We start from the raw sequence: 22805 nt of genomic DNA, 5'->3' as shown, positions 1-22805 counted from the left end.
ATGTTAACTAAAAGCGCTGGTGTGTGTAGCAGAACTTCTCATCAGCCGGCATTGTTTATCCCTGTATGCACACTCACACACACGCTACGGGCCTGCTCTTGCAAACTTGCAAGTGCCTGATTTTAAGCACTGAAATAGGTGTACTGAATGTAAAGGAGCTTTACATGTGCTCACAACAGGCGCATACGCATTCCTGGAAAGGACATTTATGAGCATCATTTATCCGCTGCTGTGCCAGGCTTTGAAAATGCAGTTGTTTTTGAAAATACGTTTAAAGTATGCTTTAGGATCCGGTTAAATGTATCTCTCCTACAGATATTTAGATACACAGGGCTTTAATGAGCAGATTGGCATAGCATAATAAGAGGTCAAGTTTACCTTGAAGTGAATTCAGCTCAACGGAGCAATTACATCAGGACATGTTTTGTTCTACAGTGATTTCAATTTACACAACTGGTGGGAAGCCACAAGCCGGGCATTGATTTCTAATTTAAAAGCTATCTGCTTTACAGAGGTCCATTTTGAGGCCAAAATTATTGGCCGATTTTTAAAAAGCTTTTTAAAAATAATCTAAGAATAGCCAATTTCCAATATTTCCTTTGTCTGCTGCAGACAGAGACTTTGGTTGAGTCTGAAAATCTGTGTGGCACGATAGTTTCATCCATGTTGTTTGAATGGAAAGCTGAAAAGTGAGCAGGAATTGTCGAAGGACACAGAGCATGTTGTGCTGACGTGTTGAGGACTGAAAGCCGAGTCTGAAATCTCAGCTTAAAACAACAGCAACAAAAAAACCTCACCAGAGCAGTTACCTCTGGCTTGTACCTTTAGTTTGAGAGATCAGGTATTATCTTACGAAAGAGGGAAGGAGCATCATTTAGAAACTATGGGAAGCTATTAGCCATTAAACATCCACTTACAAACTGAATCAAGTTAACATCTCCCATGTTCTGTAAAGAGAATAGTACAGAAGTCACCTTTCAGAATGCCTGCCCTGCCTCACAGAGCAATAGATGCAGACCCTCACGCAGTGACTGAGCTCCCCCATCATGCAGGGAGAATACGTTGACATGATTCCTAAGTCATAAAAGATCGTAACTACCAAATATTGTCATTATATTCCCTAGCTGATGAGTGAAGCCTGGCTTATTGCATGCCTCTCTTACCCACACCTTTTTCTTCTCTCTATTTATTTCCTGGAGAAAGCAGGTATGTTTTAGTGCAAAAGGAAAAATAAACATGTTCTTTGAAACATGAATTTATGTTTCAGGAAGAAAAAAAACGCAGGCTCACAGCAGACCTCACAAATACTTGGTAACTTTACACCCCACAGATTTTTCCTGCAGACTGTAGCTGCCATGTCTGATTTGACATGTGAAGGATTTACACCGTGTATCGCTGTGTGATATGGTGTGAGAGGAAGGCTGGTGGAAGCGGAGTTGCACATGGGAGTCAGAAATATCCTGCGATGCTGTCCAAAACTGACTGTATTTTGATTGTACATAGACAGATCAAATGTTCCGAGCTGAAACGTGGCTTGCTTTTTGCTGCAAATAATTATATTATGGGCACTCATCCGTACTGACATTCTTGGAACAGAATTTCTGTATCAACTCACCTCAGTGCCATTTAAAAATAGACACATGTATGTCCCTCCAATCATCATTGCCTCGCAGCTCCAGGTGTCAAACTCTGTTGCATGTCTGCATCCGGAACCTGTTCTAACAGTTCTCTGCTCAAAATTTACAGACACTTTGAGGTGATGTCTTTCCATTGAGATGACTTCCATTACCAAAAACCTCTCTGTATGCTGCAGGAAGTATGCAGGGATCTCCCTGTTGTTTTGGGCTGGGCCAGGCCTTGGCACTGTGACTGCCACAGTGCTCATTTCACCAGCACTTATTTTCACTGAGGCACAGTAAACGTTCATATAAAACTAAACAGTTTAGCTCGATATTTGATAGCTTTAACTTATGAACTTATCCATGTTTTCCCAATTTCCCCTGTAGTTTACAAGTGTTTTTTATATGTTAGCATGGGCCACGCTTAGTTTCCATCCCCTCCTGGTTGCACACCCTTTGCAGGTGGCACACTCCAAAGGTGGTTGCTGCACAGTGTGTGCTGGTGATACACATACTCTGCAAAATCCATCACCACTTGGCTGAGTGCAGGCTAAATCCCACCTGTACCCTGTGCATCAGGACAAGTGCTTGATAAAGGGAGCAGAAAGTATGCTGCGGCAGGACAGATCTCCACCCTTCAGTATGCAGAGCATGTCCACTAGGTGATGTACATGCTGCAAGAGCTGGCACATCACCTGCTTGCCATCTCCCTTCTCGCTATTGTTTACCTTCTGCTTTTGGTTCGGATGAAAATGTGTTAAGTTCCTTCCAAATGGAAAGAAAGAGGCTATCTACCTTCAGGATGTTACAGGCTTCACTGATGTGCATTTTGACATCTCCTTGTCTGATGTGATAAGTTTTAGCCCTGCTTCATGTATATTTATTTGGGGAATGCCTTAATTAAATTCTGTGCTAAGGGCACTTCTTGCATTCCTCTTTGCCTTCCTTTGGCATTGTCAGGACTCCAAAAAACCCTTTGCTGTTGCAGCATCCTGATGCGCTTTGCACATGTATACATGTGCTGTGACAGAAAAAGGAGAGCTGGGTTATTTGGGGAAAGTTCATGTAGACAGAAAGTACCTATTGATGGTCATTTGCTGGAATGCCAGCTTTGTCATAGCTGTCAGTCATTTTCAGTGAAATATGGCTTCTTATTGAAAACACAAATCTTTTCAGAAGGACGGTTCAGTTAAATATAGCAACATCCACCAAAAAGAGATAAGAAAATTGTTTTGAAAACTTTTGTTTTCTCAGAAGCAAAAAGCTTGCCTTGCCCTAATCTGCTGTGTATGATTTATTTATACAAATAAATATGTTAAATATTTATTACATTAATATTTAATATTAAATGTATTTTAAGATAAAAATATTTATTTTTAGTGCTGAGATTTGTTTTGTTTTTCTCTTTACTGGAACCAAAAGGAACAATCCAGGCTCAGAGCTTCTTCTCCAACAAACCCGAAACCCACCAAACTGGAAAGAATAAATTTGGTTTCCACTCATGTTAAAGAGCAGGAAATGTCTTGCTGCTGGGGTTCCAGGAAGCAATAAGAGCTGCATGAAGTGCCTGCCTGGCACAAGTCTCCTGGCCTTGCTGCTGCGGCTGCCCCATGCATGCCCCCTGACTTCTCACCTGCTGGGCCGCCACCTGGCAATAAACAGTCACCTCCTGTTAGCAGCCAGGAGTAAAACAAGCAGCCACAAAGCTGTTTACCTAAACACCAGAGAAGTCCCCCAAAGCAGATCTGCAGGCAGGGCTGTTTGTCCCTGGGGCAGAGTGGGGAGCTCCAATGGCCAACGTGGTCTAAAGTAGTGAACCCAAGATGTGTGAACTTGCACAGGTTTCCTCCTTTATGCATACGCAACCCCTCTCTGCTACGTCCTGTAAATAGTTCAGTGGCATTTGATGTGTGAAAGGGGGAACGACATGGCTCTCTTATCTTTTCCAGTGACATGTTGACAGTGCGTTATTCCACTTACACATGAGCTCAGTTGGGAGTGTAGCTGTGTTTCCCTGCTGGCTGCAGCTGACCATACGCTGGCAGTACTGGAGACAGGACCTGGCTCATGCAGGTCTCATGACATGAGGTGAAGTCCTCTTTTGGGACAGCAGATCTCTATGTCTCTGGCTGTAAATAAAACCAAAGTGGTCGAGCCGGGAACTCTATTAATATCATGGCCTCTGCATGATGTAACTGAAACCACTCTCCCACAACTGTTGTTGATATTTGCATCAAACCAAATTATACAAATGCATGTTTTAAAACCTACATCTGGAAAACAAAAATTCAAACTATCCTGGAAAGCAATTTTTATTATAGTGGTTTCTTCAAAATCCATCTGTCTCTTTAACCTGGAAGAATCCTTCACAGAAATAAATAAACACTCTAGGAGTAGCTTAGAGACTTTGGCATTCTAGTTTACTTTACATTGTGTTTACAATGATGTACATGGGTACATATCTTGACTGTATTCCTACAATCAAGCTTAGACTTTCCCTTGCCTTTGTATCATCCTTATGTGATTACTTTATAACTCACAAGATAATAATTTAAAAATCAAGATTTAAACAGGGTGCAGTATGTGCCACTTAGGATGCAAAACATTTATTAACATGAAGTAGGAATTGTATTAAAATAAAGTAACGAGTATCCTGACAAAACAAAATCATGCTTCAAAGTTTCAGGCTGCTGCGGAAAAAAACCTCATCTAGATAATTGAGTCTGGTACTGCTTTGCTTGTTGGACTCTATTTAAAGCCTGGTTTATTTTTAGAAAGAAACCAATGAAATCTAGTTTGCTCAGGAATAGTTATTTGCAAATCAATAGCAAGTTAATATGTTGTCTCGTATGCACATCATTATGGGGAAAACGCTTTGATACATCAGTCACTTATTACTTCTGGTCTCAGACAAATAGGAAAAGTAGCAATACTGAAAAAAATGATGCCTTACAGAAGACAGAAAATCTTTCTTTTTAAAAAAACTTTAAACAATCAAAGTTGAGAGGATGTTGGAAGTGAAGCATAACATATAAACTGGCATATAAGGCAGTGCACAGTTTGAAATCACTCTTTATTGGACAAAAAGGAACAGCACAAGACTTTCAACGCTGCACATGACAATACAACAAGTTACCTTTTAAAAGGAAAGTAACAAAAATATGGCTGTAAATGAAGCAGCCTACAGAAGCCCATGTTGTATGGTTAAAAAAATGAAGAGCTAAATTCAGCCACCTTTAGTTGAACAGGGTAGCAACCAGTTCTGGTGTGTTTTCCAACAGGTTCATTGGAACTTTCCTTGAAGTAAGGTGCTATTGCATGTGTCAAAATCTCACACGAAGTGCCATAATAATTTATTGCCCGTTTCCAGAAACAACCTGATTCTGTCTCCCTGAAATGACTGACGTGTTTGGTCATTTATTTCTTAGGAAAGGATCAGAACTAGAACTCTCACAGACCTTACTGCTAAAAATACTTTCCCGTTCAAATCACATATTTTTAGCTGAAATGTCTTTCTCGCTTACACAATTATTTGCTTTTTAACCATGGACAAAAAGTAAACATAATAATAATACATTTGGTAGTTACATCCTATATCCCGGAAACCAGCTAAGTCAAATTTAGAAGGCCTTTTAAAAAAATCCTGAAGAAACAATCTTCAGTCTACATGATAAAAATGTGTAATTTAATTTTTTATTGTTTGATCTAAATATGATAACTTTTTAATATTGAATAGCTCACCGTGAGAAGGCAGATACCTTTGTGGTTGCTTACAGAAGTGTGATCATTCTTTTGCCAGTGAATATTCTTCCAAAGTTTGAGTTAACAAGCAATATATCTGATGTTGCTTTTTCTATTTCTCTTCTTAACTGAATAGTTTTTGCCCTGAAACTTCCCACTCTTGCTTGCTTATTTTTTCCTATAATTTTGAGGACATAATATACATCTTCTTGTATATTATCATCTCCCTTTACTTTGCTTTATTCATAAATGGTTTTCTAGTGATACTTGCCACACCATAGCAAATTGCGAATTTTGTTGAATTAGACTTCAGTGACTCCTAGATGAAGTCAGTCTCTCAGGTTCCTGGGACGTTTGTGAAATTGAGTCCTTCAAATTTCCAGCTTAAAAGCTGGAGATTTCTGTTTACTAAGTTTAGCATTCTTGAACAAGTGTATCTCCTTATTTGGATCATTTTCACCCACTTAGTATTTCAAAGTTTAGTAGAAGCCAAAGAAAAAAAAAAAAAGCTGATAGGAGCCCAATACTCTTTCCCATTTATCTGTATCAGAACAAGATTTTCTAATTTAAACTCCCATAAGCTTAAATTGTGCTCACTTTGGGCTCACTCTCAAAGAGGAAAATTTGAGGATTCCTAGATTTAGCATCTCTTTTTCTGACATTTTTTAGACAGATTTTCATCTAAATCTGGATATGGTTTTTGGATCTGATGAGCCCTAAGCAGCAGAGTTAGGTTGCTGCTGGGCTAATGTTGGGGTTTCCCCAGGGCTGAACCAAAATAACTTGTTCTCCTTGCTGCTCTCATGGCAAGTTATAAACATCTGTCCAGGTTTCTGAGCAATGAAGGCTGGAAGTGTTGGAGGCTGTTCCACATCACAAAAGCCATCGATTAGGCCTCACAGGCATTGTATATCTGCTGGAGTATCAAGCTTGAGTATATATATATATACTTGCTTTTCTATGTTCTATTGATTTGTGAAATAAGTATGAAGCAGGGTAGCCCTACATCTTAAAAAAAATAGGAAGGAAAAGAAGGAAACAAAGGAGGGAAGGAAGGGAGGGAGGGAGGGAGGAAGAGGGAAAGAAGGAGGGAAGGAAGGAGGGAAGGAGGGAAGGAGGGAAGGAGGGAAGGAGGGAAGGAGGGAAGGAGGGAAGGAGGGAAGGAGGGAAGGAGGGAAGGAGGGAAGGAGGGAAGGAGGGAAGGAGGGAAGGAGGGAAGGAGGGAAGGAGGGAAGGAGGGAAGGAAGGAAGGAGGGAAGGAAGGAAGGAAGGAAGGAAGGAAGGAAGGAAGGAAGGAAGGAAGGAAGGAAGGAAGGAAGGAAGGAAGGAAGGAAGGAAGGAAGGAAGGAAGGAAGGAAGGAAGGAAGGAAGGAAGGAAGGAAGGAAGGAAGGAAGGAAGGAAGGAAGGAAGGAAGGAAGGAAGGAAGGAAGGAAGGAAGGAAGGAAGGAAGGAAGGAAGGAAGGAAGGAAGGAAGGAAGGAAGGAAGGAAGGAAGGAAGGAAGGAAGGAAGGAAGGAAGGAAGGAACTCCAAAGAAACAACTACTTTATATTTTCGCCTACATACCTTGCTGTAGCTATTCTTTCCCAATGCCTCCTAAGTAATGCTGTATGTATGAGAGTTCTCTGAATTCTTTGTTTCAGAATATCATGAGATTAATTATTCTACTCCATTTTGGGGCCACTTGCTTAGAACTAATATACAATATTCTACATTGCTGTACTGCATTTGGTTAAATATCAGTGTCTTTAATGTATCTTTTGTCATAACTTCATTTCTAGTATGTGAATTACAATTCTTAGAAATGAGATATAGGAAATTTGAATAGAGTTGTTAATTATAGATAATTAATCTGAGATTTCACAGATCTCTCTGCCTTCTGAAGCGGTGGATGCCCAGGAGAATCAGTCACTGAGAAATGAGTGTACTAGTGGAATTAGATTACTACAAGTACATAGAGCAATTGTGCGTAAGCCATATATGATTAATTTTATCTGTCTGATTTCTGCAGTGATACCAATGTGTCAAAAAGACACTAGTTTGCATTTTGGCCTCAGTGACCACTGCTACAGACAAAGTGATTTCCTTAAGCTTCCTGATGAACTTAATGTGCGTCTGTTTTCCAGTAGGGTGATATGTCACTATTTCAGATGCTTTAATGATGTCTACAGTTTAAACAGTACCTTATTAATAACATGGATATAATGAGGCTGACCAAGAATATTCTGCATCATTCTTTTGTGTGCCCAAAGTGTTTCCCAACATTCCCCGTCTATTGGATGGTTCTTGGTTTTGGCATCTGAAAGCTATCTGGAACAATATGCTACAGGTTTCCAATCATGTCCATGTAATTGGAATAGCACCATACCAAGACCATAGCTGCTGGCATCTGTTGAAGCAGCTGTAGACTTGAAAACATCATAAAATGCCAGAACCAAGAGGGTAGTCAATAGAGTCTTTAAATCGTCAAAAACAAACTCTTGTTCTGTATCCCATTTCTTTTCAGTGTCTGTTCTAAGCAGTTATGAAAGACATTGGCCTTCTTAATGAGAGGTTAAGTATGAATTTGCTTCAAATTTTATCATGCTGATGAGCTGTGCTAGTTCTGATACATTTTATGTGGCATTACTTCAAATATAGCCTTAATTTTTTTTCCTATCTCAGTTTATCTCTGCCAATCACATACACCGACTGCCATAACTTGCTTGTATTGTCCTCTGTTTCTGTCCAGCAGCTTCAACCACCCTCTGAACTTGTGTTAATCCTAAATTTGCAATGTTTGTTTAACTCTCAAGAAATTGTAATTACAATTATGTTTTCCCTCTAAGACTTATACAAACTCCTATGGAAGCAGTCAGAGCTATCTGGGGTGCTAAACTGGATACCAAAAACACATTTTCTGAAAGGTGCCATCATTTCAGCATTGTCATTGGTGAAGTGGGTCTTGTACAAGTGTTTACCTACATCTTGCAAGGATACTGGCTTGTCATTTGATTCTTAATGGTATCTTCTTGCTGACAAGACTGGATTAAAAAAAGAAAGATATATTAAGTCCACTTCTGTGATATTTTCACAGAAGAAGCAAACCAAAATAGCAGTTACATTTACCTACAAATACTTCTTTTCACTTGTGGAAAGTACAACTTCAGGCAATACTTGGCACAAATGAAAGATATTCAGTTGGGTTAAACCACTTTTTCCTGAACTTAACAGATTTCAACGAAGTTGTCTTACTTACTCTGTGTGCTGTACAAAACCCACTTAAAAGATTTGCTTGTAGTGACAGTATTAGAGGAAAAAAATATCACCAGAGAATGTTCTTTGCCTTAATGGCCAAAGCACAGGTTGATTCGGTGTATACATATCTCCATCCAAATGAGCTTCTGACCACTATTCAGGGATTGTTTATTGTAACCCAAGATATTTTGATTCTCTTGTTGCTGTTGTAACAAACTAACAAACAAATAAATGAATAAGATTTAAACCAACTAAACAAACAAACACAAAACAAAACAAAAAGCCAAGCAAGGATTTATTTTTCCATCAGTCTCAATGGAGACCTCAGGAATCCCTTTTATATTGCTTAGTATCTCCTATGCTACACTGTAAAAAAATTTCAATTTTTCGGAGCCTGACCCTCTGCCTCTAAAAGAAAGTGGAAATTTCAGGCACATCCTTGGTGAAGTCAGAACAAGGAAAATAGAACTGTGCTTGCCGATACTGAGTTCTTTATATTTCAGCTGCTTGCCTGTCAATTTCTTCTCACTGCAATATCTATTCTGCAATAAGGGTAAAGGCCAGATGAAAACATGGAAGTGCCTGTGAGTGTGCACTCCTGCGTGCCTTTCTGCATTTGTGTGGAGAAAAATTCAACCCAGTGCCTTTGCTTTGCAGACATGTTGGGACTGGCTCACTTACTGTACAAGTTTCCTTCCTTCCTTCCTTCCTTCCTTCCTTCCTTCCTTCCTTCCTTCCTTCCTTCCTTCCTTCCTTCCTTCCTTCCTTCCTTCCTTCCTTCCTTCCTTCCTTCCTTCCTTCCTTCCTTTTTATTTATTCCTTTCTTTCTTCCTTTCTTTCTCTTTATTCCTTTCTTTCTTCCTTTCATCATTCCTTCCTTCCTCCCTTCCTTTCCTCTCTCACCCTTATAAGTTCTTAATGCTGTGACAGTTATCCCACAGCCACGTTACCTTGGCTTTCAACTACAAGATTTCAATGAGGCGTATTTGTCATTTCTTTAAAATCCTACATATCAGGCACTCTCTGATGTGTTCATTCCTGTTGGTATCAAAGCCACAAGGCTCTCTGTATTCATTCTGAGTCTATCTAAAGACTTAAATCACATGAGAATGTACTTATCAAGCATGTTAAGGGCAATATCTGAGCATCGCCTTCCTTTAGAAAGACAAATGATTTAAAAATATTTTCCTCTTTACTTCACATTGGATAACTTGACATGCTAACATATACATTACCCCTCTCCATGCTAAAGTGTATGTCTGTGCTCCTTGTGCTAAGTTTTTTGTAGCACAAATTTTGCACGTGCCATTTGATTCTGCTCATGGCTGGAAATCTAGACAATGTTACATTTCATTAAATAATTAATTTCTGACGTGGTGTCAGAAAGCAATAGAAAAAGAGACAAGAGCTGTGCTGTTTCACAGATATAACTTCCAGAGTCTAGTGATAAAGCTGGGGAAAAAGTTCAGTGTGGCATATGGGTCTTCCTTAAAACAGATAAACTCCTTAGCTTAAACTTCCTTGTGTAGTGAAGACTTGTGAATTAGGAGTTGCAGCTTGCTTTGTTAACATTTGCAAGTGTTTCTCCTCGCCACCAAGTTTTTATATTTCCAAAATATAACCAGAAAAACAGAGAATGCAGGAGTTGAGGGGAAAAGTACGTATGAGCCCTTCCCTCACCCCTCCTGGCAGTCATGCAATAATTGCTACATTCTTACCAGAAAAATGAAATCTGCCCTATTTTATATGTCAGTGCTTTGGTTAGAGCCTGTATTGAATTTCTGGTGTCAAGGTCACATGGACCTCATCACAAACCAATCTACTGAAAACTCTCCTTTACCAACCAAGAATATGCTGGAGTGGCTATGCTGGTCCTCCCCACTTCTAACAGAGATGTAATTCCAAAATATACCAAGTGCAAATTCTCCCAGGACAGGTGGTTTGTTCTGCTATCTGCAGCCAGTGGGATGGAGCTCAATGCCATTGCCACCAGCATTGATCAGCAGATCCCTTTATAAACTGCATAGAACAGATACTGAAAAGAAATGGGTTAAAGAAGAGGAGCATTTTAAGGGCTTTCTCTCCTGACTACATCCCTGTTATGGCGCTTTATGATGTTTCTAAGCCTACAGCTGTTTTCAACAGATGCCAAAGCAGGATTTACTTCTCTATATAGGCACAACAAGTCTACCATCTCTACTCTTCTCTGCTGGCACTTTTGGCTTTATCAGACATTACTCTACTATTCTTGGTAAGAAAAAAGCACCAGAAACCAAACAATACCCTCATCTCATCCAGCAACAACACTGCTTACAATCTAGGGCTTCATCATCTAAGCAAAGCCAACGTGGAAGTAGCCAGGTTACTCTACCACACAATGTGCAGTAGTACCTGCTGTCCTTCGAAAGTCTGGTGCTGATAACTGGACAGCATCACTTTTGTGGATGTTAAAATATGCCCTATTATTAAAAAAAAAAAAAAAAAAAAAAAAAAAAAAAAAAAAAAAGAAGGAAGTAATATTTTGTACATATGCAGATAAAAATATAAGGGAAGGCATCTGAAATAGGTCTTCCCAGTAAAAGGAGCAGGGAGTTCATTTCCTGTCCTGTGGTGTATAGGTATGGATCTTAACATTAGAAAAAGGGAGAAAAAAGGCTCCATTGCCTTGTTTATTTCTGCAGGAATTAGCTTCCTACACTGGGTGGGTAGTTCTTGCAGACTGAGTATCTTTCTCTGTAAATTGATTTCACCATTTGGTTGTTATTATACAACACCATAGCATCTGTATCTGTAACAAAACCACTACAGATCATTTCAAAGGGTACTCACACTATCAGATGTACTATTTTGAATTGCATGCTTTTTTCAACCACTCAGTACAATTGGCAAGCATAGCTTCTTTATAAAGGAACAAGAATAGATCTGTTTTTGTGGCAACTGTGGTTCTTGGTGAGGAAGAAAATGAAGGGAAATGATTCACAGGCTTTCTGATAAGCACAAAGTGTTTATAATGGTATTGTGTCATGACCACAGCATTTAACATAAGAAATATTTTCTCTGATTCTCTAATAATTATAATAATGCTCAGCTCTACCATAGTTCTTTTCACCAATGCACTTCTCAAACCAAAACATCTGGTGAGTAGATGAGGAAGTTGGCCATGGGAATAAAACTCATCCCAGAACACACCCAGCAAGTCCACAGGATTATGGTAGGTTGAGTGGAGTGCTTACAGTCCCAAGCAGTACAGCCAGGCCTCCAGCCCATCTCTACCTAGCAGCCTCAGATGGAAAATCACAGAGGAGGAAACCCATTCTTCATTTTGTATGGAAATTGAACATTCTTAAGCTATCAGTTTTTCTTCCCAGTGAAGGAAAAATCTCAACAGGGAAAGAAAACTTGGAAAAATCAGGAGTTATGTACCTTCCGTAAATCTCACCAAATGCACACCAGCTTTGCAACACACATGTGTTCATTGCATCAACACAGAACCACAAACCCAAGGGACTGCTAGCAGCTGGGACAAGGCATACTTTCCTTCAGATTTAACCTGTTCTGATGTGAAATAGACAAAGCTGGGAAACCTCTCCAAACCTCCTCACAAGTTTAGAAACCACAGGGAATATCACAGGAGCAAAAATAGTCTCGTATTAGGTTTCTTTGCAGGGTATTAATCAGTCAGTCTCAATGAACTTTAAAATAAGCCTATTATTAATTTGTGCTGTGGTAAATTCTAGAGTAATGCTAATTGCTTAATGTTAAAAGCCAAGAAAAGTACAGTAGTTCACACTGATACGTTTTCTGATATTTTTCCCAACACCACTGCGGCATCTTCTGTCTCTATTGTCATCCTTTTGAAGTTTTTATTGACCTAGGGCACAAATATCCCTTGTGGACTTCTCTCTAATTTGTATTATAAAAGCATGTGAATGTGATCTAACACAAATACTGGAGCTTGTTAAAGCTATCAGCCCCAACTCTTTCAGCTGTGAAAGGGAAGCAGTGGTCTACCCAACAGTGTGATCCCAAGCTGTACAAGTGCTCTCACATACATACAGCATTACAGCACGGTGCTCTACTCCTTTTTTTGACTTGTTCCCAAGTACCTCGATCTCTGTAACCATACACAAGCACTGATAGTATTCCAGGCTTGATCTGAAAAATGCGAGTCCCTTTCTACTTCCCTAGATTACTTTCCATTGCTATACTTAATTCAGTGTAGATAGGCCTTGGCATATTAATGGCCTCCTTTAATTTCTAGTGGCTAAGCTAAGTTTTCTTTGCCTAGTATAAAGTCTGAATAGTACCTAACCAAACATGAATAAATTTTGTGAAAACCATACCCCATGTAAGTGCTGGCTGCAGCTCTGATTGGAATCTGACAGTTTCAGAAGGGATCACATTAAGAGACTTCTCAATATTGACCCCTTCAGAACATTTGTAGTAGGTGTTTTCACTTCTGATGTTCTCCAAGCACGATCCAGGACAGCCCAACCTTCATAGTCCATGCATAATGTCACCTGTTTTGGTGGCACCTGACTTTGTATCAATTTTAATACGAGCTTCTCTCCTTTTTTTTTTTCCTCTTGACTGCCTCTGGTTTCTTGATAATGCATCTCTTTCCTTGATGCGTTTTCTTCCCTGCAGTTTCATTTCATGGCACTGTTTTGAAACAGATGCTCTGGCTACTTGCACAGTCAGTCCTGCCAGCTTCATGATTCTTCCTTGCTGTTTTTGACTGTAACCCTCGATTTACTAAGGCCTAATTGTAGAGAGAATGTGAAGAGAAACCAAGTAGGCAAAAGATAAAAATGTACTGTAAGAAATTCAGCATACATTTTCTAGAGCATTTTATATTTTAGTAATAAGAATTTCTGCTTCCATGCTTTTTATTTTGAATAGAATGAAAATATATCCTTCCTGTAACTTTGTTTAAAATGAGATATCTAGTAAGGTAGAATCTCTTGGAAGAGAGTTGGAAAATATTCTTGCTCCTCATCTGATGCTTACTTTAGTGTTTTACTTAGCTTTACTGAAGCACGATGGCTTAAGGCTAGGCGCATATATGTATGAGAATATAAATAGATTGCTTACTCTATGTATAAAGTGATATATAATGCCAATAATACATCAATGAGGACTCTGTCCTCAGGATGTCTAAGGAACCAGTTAGTAACCAGGTATCTCAATGTGACTTAAGTCCTAATCTTAGGAATCCTGATTTGACATTTTCTATCTTGATTTTAATCTATGCAAAAGTTTACCATAAGCACTACAGAAAGATTAGTTATCTACTGCAATTTTGGACATGGAAAATCCTTGGATTTCAGCATTTCTGACTGCTTTTAGTGTTAAAAGATGTCACTATATTTGGATGACGAATGCGAGATCATTTTGTAGTGGATTAGCAAGCTTTTAGCAAAAACTCTCAATTTCATATTTCCCTTTCTTTGAATTCCTTCTGTCTTCTAAAGAGAATAAATTCATTTTCTAAACACATTTTCAATCAGTGATTTCCAAGGAAGCTGACTGCTGTATCAGAGAACATCCTTGCTCAACAGTTTGCTCTGGTCACTGGAGTTACCTTTCATAACAATGTACAATACAGCAAAATCAGAGAAGTTGCGTTAGTGCCAACTTTTTTTATGAGGAATGCACTGGGTGCTGCTTTTTGTTCTAAACTCTTGAGGTACAAAGAGTGATATGAATACCATCAGGAATGCTTGTCAAGACAAAATCAAACTCCTAGGGGTTGATATGGTAAAATACATCCATAGGTAGCACCAAAGTTCATAGATTATTCCAAAATTCTTACGTAAGTGTGAATTTTTGAGATTATGTCTTCTGATAAGAGCCATGAAAAATAAAGTATATATAACTGTGCAGTGTTGTTTGCAATCCTCAATATATCAAACTTCTGCCAATTTTTTTAACATCATTTTTTCAGCAAGTCTGGAGAAATTAAAGACCACAAGAGTTTGACACAATAAGGCTATACATGTTCTAATAATTCAAGTTAAATTAATAATTAAGATAATTTCCATCTCAAACCAAAATAGTTGTGGTTTTTTATTTATTTATTTTTTTCCCCAATGAGTTTTCAATTTCATTCAAAGCTGAAATTCATGGCAAAACTCTGAGGTCCTTCTTTGCATTTTCTTGACATTGGACCCATTGTGTTACTATGTCATGAGGCAGAGCAGTCACAATGAGTTAACCTCTTCAGACTCCTAGAGCCTTTGTTGATGACAGCCAAGTTACAAGGAATAGCATAGCCCTTTCTGCATGCCAGTGTGAAAATAGAGGAGCCCTTTCTAGAGGAATCAACCTCCTTGGCAGGATATGCTGAATTTAGGAACACCATATCATGGCACAAAAAATGACTCCAGCAAATGGAAGAAGTTGAGCTAGGGAACACAAATCTGTATACATGAAAAACAAAGGAAATGTTTATGCAAAGACTTAGCAAGAAAAATAGCAGTATTCTGCCAAGCTTTACTTTAAAACAAATATTTCTGCAAAAGGAAACAAATTCATTAGTCTCAAACCACACAAATTCATTCCAGAATGATCAGCTATGGCTGAGCTATTCCAAAGCCCCACATCTTTGCACCTTGGTTGAATTGATTAACCTTAGGTCCACAAGTCAGGCAGAAAGCTGCAAGCAAGCCTAGGTAAATAGAAATGAATGCTAAATTATAAACAGTTTACATTATGTTATGCGCCATTCACTTCTTATTATGAATCTTTGCAATTTTAAATAGAAGATTTTACTTTGAAATCTCAAAAACATCAGGTTGAGTTATATGTTCTCAGATTTGAGATGTAAAAGGCCTTTTCTATCCACAGACACTCTACTCCAGAGCCTGTAAAACACACGCATGGCATGAAATTTGTAAAGAGTGAAAAATGTAAATGTCACACAATTGTACTCTGCGCTCTTTCTGAAATTTCTGCTTTTCTCAAAATTCTCCCAGTCAGACGTCTAAAGTTTTCTTCAGAGAATCACAAAGGGTTAAGGCAGCTTGTTTGGCATTAGATATTTGTATAATGAGCTTTTACTGAAGTAATTAAAATTTGTTTATAATTAATACAGATGAATTGGTTTCTGCACAATAATAGTTAGGAGATTAACAAAGGCCACATTTTGGCAACAGGACTACATTCTTTTCCAAGTGCTGTGGGACTTTATCCAATGAATGTCTGTCCAATCCGGCTGATTCTTCAGAGATGCCATATGGCACTGCTATGCATTACAATTTTTTTTCTAAAAGGCAGCCATATGACATAACTGATCTTCAAAACGTTGTCACAAGGCATTACCTGGGTAGGCTGCGAGCTGCTTTCCAAAAACTTAGCAAGCACAGGGGCTATTAATTATGAGCAAAAGAAATGTGCACACACACGCTGGAAAGTTGGCATCTTTTCCTCTCTAGTCACAGCTGAGCATCTCTTAAACTGCTCAAGCTAGGAAAGTGAAGAGGGTTTTATCTTTTTTTAACTTTACACATCTTTCTCTAAAACATTAATGCAGCAATTTTACCATCAAGCTGTCTCAGAAGCATCAACACTTCTGACCCCAAATGCACATGAATGTCTTACTTTACCAGCAGCATGCATTCTTACACTAACTCCACTGCTTTCACTAGCACATTTTCTTAGATTAAAAATTGTTGCCTTTCCACACCCTTACATATGTCCTCTGAAATCAAGATGGTCTGAACCATCACTGAAGCCAGCAATATTATTTGTTATTTGCCTGTTACTTGTTATATTGTTTGCCTTAGTTTCGTAGGGACTAAAGGCCCCAGTGTCTGTAACAATTAATATGCATGATGTTATGAATAACTTTTGAAGTCATTTGAAGACTTCTGTTTTGTTCCTGTTCACAACACAGGAACTATGGTATCACCATGGGTAACTCATGCACCAAGTTCTTCTCTAATCTCCTTGTTAGCCCAGTGGGCACGACAGTGCTCATTCTCCTCTGCAAAAGCTAACGAGATGTTCAGCTCACACCACTAGGGATCCAGCAGACCTCTAAATTAACCTGGAAGCATTTGTGATAGTTCCTGAGTCTGAAAATTTTTACAAAACCACGAAAATGCTAGAGGTTTGTTTGTTGCATGACATTTTTATGACTCTGTTTTTCAAATAGCTCTCCTAATCTGCTTACCCATGTAGACAAGTCTTTTACCTAAAGAGGAAATCATTTCTCATATATTAGCTTAAGAGCGGAATAGCATACAGATTTCTTTTGATAAAGATGTTGAAGAGCACCGATCCCAAGACTGACCCTTCCATGATCTTCTCAGGTGAAGGTTTGCTGTGATTGGTGTACTGCATCTGTATATGCACGACTGAATGCTGAAACACTGCACTGCTACAGCTCTCTGAGAGCTTGATATTTCTCATGACTATGAGCATTCAGGTAAGGAGCTCAGAGCCAGTGGAACAGCATGTGACATTTGTATAAAGGATCTATGAAGCCGATGCTGGATCAAAAGGCAGGGTACCATGTAGAACATTTCATGATCGGGTTTCCTAAAGTGATCAGTGGCAGTGCATGAGCTATGGAGACATTATTTTTACAAACCACACTACATTTGCAAATTTTAAAATAGAGTTTCTTCTTCATTCAGTTTGAAAGCTTGGAAAGCTTGACTGTACTGATGGCCACTGCTCTGATGAAGCTCATCCATTCTAATCTTTTGGACACTTTCTGCACTGAGAAATGGACATTTTGCTCCTTTTGCAGCAGCCCTAGAGAAGATTTTCCTGGTCACCTCAATGGGAAAACAAAACTATTTCTCTTTTCCCTAATTGTCTGTCGAAAAATGGAACATATATCCAGGGGACTGGAGGGAAAAGGCTGACTTCTACCCTTGAATTTGCTAGTATCAGGGAAGATCCCTGCTGGAGCCAGTTATTACTAAGAAACTTGGAGTCGGGCATTTACTAGCTTCAGGTTGGTAGCTGGTGACATCTGTGAGTGGTGCATGTGTTTATATTTTGCTCGTGATTGCTGCACATTACATTAATGCATAGTGGCTGTGATGCATGCACCTATTAATGCTTCCTGTGTGGGTTTTAGTGTGATCCAACATATGTGAGTAATCGAAGAATGCATGTTTGGACTTTAATGTAGAGCTTGCAAAGGTGCAGGGAAAGCTGTAGGGTAAATAAAAAGGTTTATGAACAAGATCAGGGTAGGTGGGCATCTTTATTGATTACCCTAAATTCAGAATCTTGCTTAAAGATGAGCATTCAGTAAATAATGAATGTACACATTCCTAACATTTTCAGCAATTAAAAAAAAAAAAAAAAGTATCAAATAAACAATTTAGAAATTTATAAAGTACAAAAAGAGCAGAAATATTTAGCTGTTAAGGTTACAAGTATGCATATGTTCTCTGTATTGTGGTTGCTGGTAAAATGGTATATATTTATTTTGATAGTATTAGAATTAAAGCCATATCCAGAATTGTTGTTACTGTTTTGTGACACAGTCTGATAACAAAGGGATCTCTTCAGGGGCCGTGCAAGAAATGGCGTGTCCAAGAATGCATATGCTTCAGAGATAAAAGCCTGAAGGGGACATGCAGATGACAGCCAAGTCAGAGACGAGAGAGCCCACAGCTGCCATGTTCTCGGGAGCATGTGGCCTTCTATCACAGCCACTTCACCAAGGAGAATGGGTTGTTTTTCTTGCTTGCTCTTTGTCCTGCCTCATGAGCCCTGGTTAAATGTTTTGCTGAATCTGACTTGAGGATATATCATGGGTTATTACACAGGGAGTTGTTATAACGCAAAAAAATATTGACTGTAACAGCTGTTTCATAAGTGTTAAAAGTTTACCATGAAGGCATGAACTAAGACAGATTTATGAATATGTTATTTTTAACATCTCTTTGGGATAAAGACATATTTAGAATATAGGCAGTAAAACTCCTTATGAAAAGTAGTTACTTGACATGTAGAAAACACACTCTCAAAAGTCTAAGAACTTGTTATTCTTCGTAATGCAAAAAGCAATTAGAATACATTATGAACTAATTTTATGTCAAACTGTATCCTTGAGTAAAAGAGACATTGGTTTATAGAAATTTTAAATATATCTTGTACTGATAAACTTTTTTTTCCCTTTCTACAAGTGAAAGACATTAAAAAAACCAAAAAACAAAAAACAAGCCAAGACATTCTTAACTTCAAAAAATCTTTTCTTTTTTTTCCCTTTATTTCCTGGTGCCAAGTTTCATCTTGGAGGAAACTTTTATAGCTAATTTAAAACACCGTAAAAGAGGATTTATAATGGAAATCTCTACCCTTGCTATAACAGCATTAGCGGGTGCCAGCCTCTAACAAAAGTCCATACGCTGCCATGATGTACTGAAAGCAATGTGAATAGAATGCCATTATTTGAAGTGAGAGGAAATGAAATTCAATTCATCCACCTTAATAGAATAGTCTTATACTTAAGAGATAATGTCAGTAGAATAGAATATTGTCACAAGAAAATTAACTGCTGCTGCTACACGAACACCAGGGCAAAGCTGAGGTACTTAAACAAAATAAATTTGGAGCTAAGCTGACGGCTACTTTTGAAAAGGGAAATCCTGATCCTGTGGCAGTGCTGTACAGAATTCTTGTTTATCTCCAAGTACAGAAGAACCTGAGGATTGGGGATGCTACCTTTGGGGGCAATGGAACAAATCCCCATTCGTCCATCCCATTTCAGCTATGTGCTCTCCCTCCTGTTTTGCTGTGCTCTTCTTTCCCAGCAGCTGGATATCAGCATGCTCATCTAGATGCTGCCTCCATCCCACGGACATGATTGCCTCGCTGGGCAGTCCTGTGGTGGCAGTGCTTGTGCTGCTGACCTCCTGCTTCTGTTTGCACACATGGGTGCTTTGAAAGGCACCACTGGAAGAGCTCCACAGTGTGTTTCCCGTGCTCCTCTCTGTACAAGAGACAAGCACTGAAACCAGGTGCAAAACTTTTCAGCTAGGTGTTGAATCCCATCTTGGGACATTTAATCAAAGCCTGAGAAGCTCTGGGATTCAGGGGTGTGTGAACAACATTGGTGTGATGGCAGTTCTGCCACGGGTTGCCACGAGCTCTCCCCGCAGAGGATGGAGGAAGATGCTGCAGATGCTGAGCCACACTGTGGGTGGAAACGAGGTTCACCACTGCTGCAAGCCCAGCATTCTGTTCAGCAGTAGCTTGAGCTACATTCTGGCCAAAGTGAGGAACAAAGCCTTTTCACCTTTCCACTGCAAATATGTAAGGTACTCTCTAAAGACCATCAAGTTGTTTAAAAATGATGTGTTCTGTCATCATACAAAACCCTTTTGCACTGTGACTTTCATTAACACGGGCCTGAATCTTTGCCTGTGCAGGGAATGGTGTGGGATTCAGTGGCAAAATTCATCCAGTGACGATTAGATATGCAGTAACTGGAATTAAGTCAATTTTATATCACAGTTTTCATTTATTTTAAGGCCAGAAGGGACTATCGTGATAATCAACTCTAAGCTCTTGCATTACACATTTACTGCCTAAAGTTCAATAGCTCTTAGGGAAAACAGGCTGCTTTTTTTTCTCTCAAGGTATGCAGACCAGGATCTATGTGGTAGAGAATTGCCATGTACCTGAGAAATTTCTTTCCATATTCAATTAAAGCCAAATACAATTATAATTTCTAACAGGATTTATAGGTATTTCTGAGGTTTTTACCTTTACTTTCTGATAGCTAACAAAAATGTTTCCTTTCCACAATAACACAGATTTTGAATAGAGATGTCAAATATTAAAGGAAACCTTTATTAGCCAATACAAAACTTATTTGAATTTAAAGTGCTTCAACATATTTTCCCTTGCCATGTTTAAAGCTAACTGAATGTTTGTTTATATTTAGTTACCAATGAGCAAAGAGTTTTATATCTCGATAACTGCAGTAATTTACAAGCATCTGCGAATGGCCTATTGTCAGTTTATTTTGTGTGATTCCTGGCACTGCTCTCAAATATTCCCCTCTTTAGAGAGCAGAAGCAACAGGGTCATTTAAATCAACAACACAAGGCCACATGTTTGAGTTTGTAGAAGAACACTTCAAGGTACATACATGGGAGCAAAATCCCAAACTGCTACAAAGCAATAGTTGAGAAGGGAGTGTGCCAGGGCACAAAGCAAAATATTCAGGCCCCTCGAGTGTTTGGAACATTGGACTCCTGCTTTCCACTTTCTTTCTTCCCCCTTTCTCTTCAGCCCTTTCCAAGAAGGCTTTTTGAAGAGCAAATCTGCTCTGTGTCTTTTGCTTCTCCTCCCAAGGAAGTTGGTCTGTCAGTTGGAAGCCACCAGACCTGGAGCAGCCCTGCTTCTCCTTTCCCCAAACATTGTTCTACATGAGCTCATTTCTGCTACACTGATCAAAACCCAACATCTGTGTAGGAGGAATTAGGCCTTGAATGCTAAGCAGTTCAAATTGAAAAGCAAATAATAATTTTTTTAAAAAATTGTCAGCCATCCAACCAAGCAGCAACAGCACTGAAGACTGAAGTTTGTTGTTTACTTTCTTGACTTCCTCAGAAATAATGCAGTGGCAACATCTCAGTTAACAAAGAGTTGAGTCATATACTTTTGGATAATAATGCTTAGCATTCTAGTCAATAAAATAGATGGCGTTGTTAGTCTGCATCCTCTCCAAGGATAATGGGTGTAAAGATAGCTTCTCCTTTCTCCTGCATGACAAGGACACTTTGGGCCAGGAAAAAAAAAAAAAAAAAAAAAAATCCATACTGAAGAAGATTGTGTAATTCTCCAAAACGATGAGGGGCATAATGGAAATGAGAATAATAGAGGTACCAAATGAAAGAGTAGCTTCAAAGTAAAGAAATATAAGTGGTCTTTGACACATTTTTTACCACAGTTTAGTGGAATTCCAGATCACAGAATGGATGTGAAAACTTCACATGTATTAAGAAGTGTTAAAAAATGGACAAATTAATTTAGAAAACCCTGTAAGGCTATTCAATTAAAGTACTACACTGATATCTCAAAATAGTCTTGTGATACGGATTCTTGGAGACTGGGAGTGTATTCTGAAAAGTAATCATTACATTTACCACGTATTACAAACTGTTACCAGTCCTTACTCTCCGAAATTGACTACAGGGCATTATGGACTTCTGTTCTGAGCCAATACACCTATTGTCTTATGCTTTATTTAGACCTGAACTGTGCCATGTGGTCCTCGATGCAGTACATCTTAAGGATAAATCGAAATCATAAAGAGTATAAAGCTACTAGAATTTGAATGCTCTGTCAGGATGGATTGCACAGAGTTCACTGCTACCAAAGATGCATTATTTGGATGTGCTGTTCAGGCTCAGTCTATCCTTTCAGAACCACTACCAGAGTGAGAATTGCCACAAATATGTCAAAATATGTAAAACAATTGGCTCTCAATCAGTTGTCAACAGGCTTGAAATTACGGATAGATCATATCTTCCTTTATCTGAGAAACCTCCTAGATACGTGATTCAGAGACAGGCAATTACTAGTCTAACAGGACAAGAACAGTTACAAAGTTAATTACCTGTGATTATCTTACAAAAGGTGGTGATTATATAGCTGAATGACAAAAGAAGAGTGTTCAGGAAGACAAAAACACACGGTACCATAAACTGATAAAAACAGGGCCACCCATTGTTAAATTGGAAATAGCCCACTTTAGTTTGTTTCTGTTACAATAACACCTTCCCCAGTCTCCTAAACCTCAATGCTTTCTCTCTAAAGAAACATTAACATCGTGACAAGAGTTACAGTTCGCCTCTTACTTAAAGATTTTTTCGGTGTTTTTATTTTTATTTTTTAATGTAAACGTGAATTGTCAGGGCCGTTGCAGACAACATGGGGCACAGCTACGAAAGGGGCAGCGAGTACCGTGTAATCTTCTCCCCCGGTTTGTTTGGACATTTACATTAATCTTCTTGACCTTATCATACCTACTTGACCCATCTTTTAGCAAACTGAATGAGGAAAATAATCAATTCAGTGGATTCTAGCGGCTGAAGAGTTGTTTGAATAGCATGTCTGAATCCCTGTTGCAGTCTCAGCCCTGGAAACACATGTGGTGCCAGTGGTAGGAATATGAAGAATTTACCTCCTAAAAAAGTAATTTTAAAATCCGCACCTTGATATCAAAGAA

General features: G+C 38.8%; 1 protein-coding gene across 1 annotated transcript in view; it reads right to left on the bottom strand.

Moving 5' to 3' along the window:
* The window catches only part of RBM12B (RNA binding motif protein 12B), a 1112412-nt gene that overhangs the window by 419407 nt on the left and 670200 nt on the right, over positions 1–22805 (bottom strand). The window lies entirely within an intron of this gene.

Source organism: Lagopus muta, chromosome 3, assembly GCF_023343835.1.
Source record: "Lagopus muta isolate bLagMut1 chromosome 3, bLagMut1 primary, whole genome shotgun sequence".
Classification (NCBI taxonomy): Eukaryota; Metazoa; Chordata; class Aves; order Galliformes; family Phasianidae; genus Lagopus; species Lagopus muta.
This window is presented reverse-complemented; position numbering and strand designations above follow the sequence as displayed.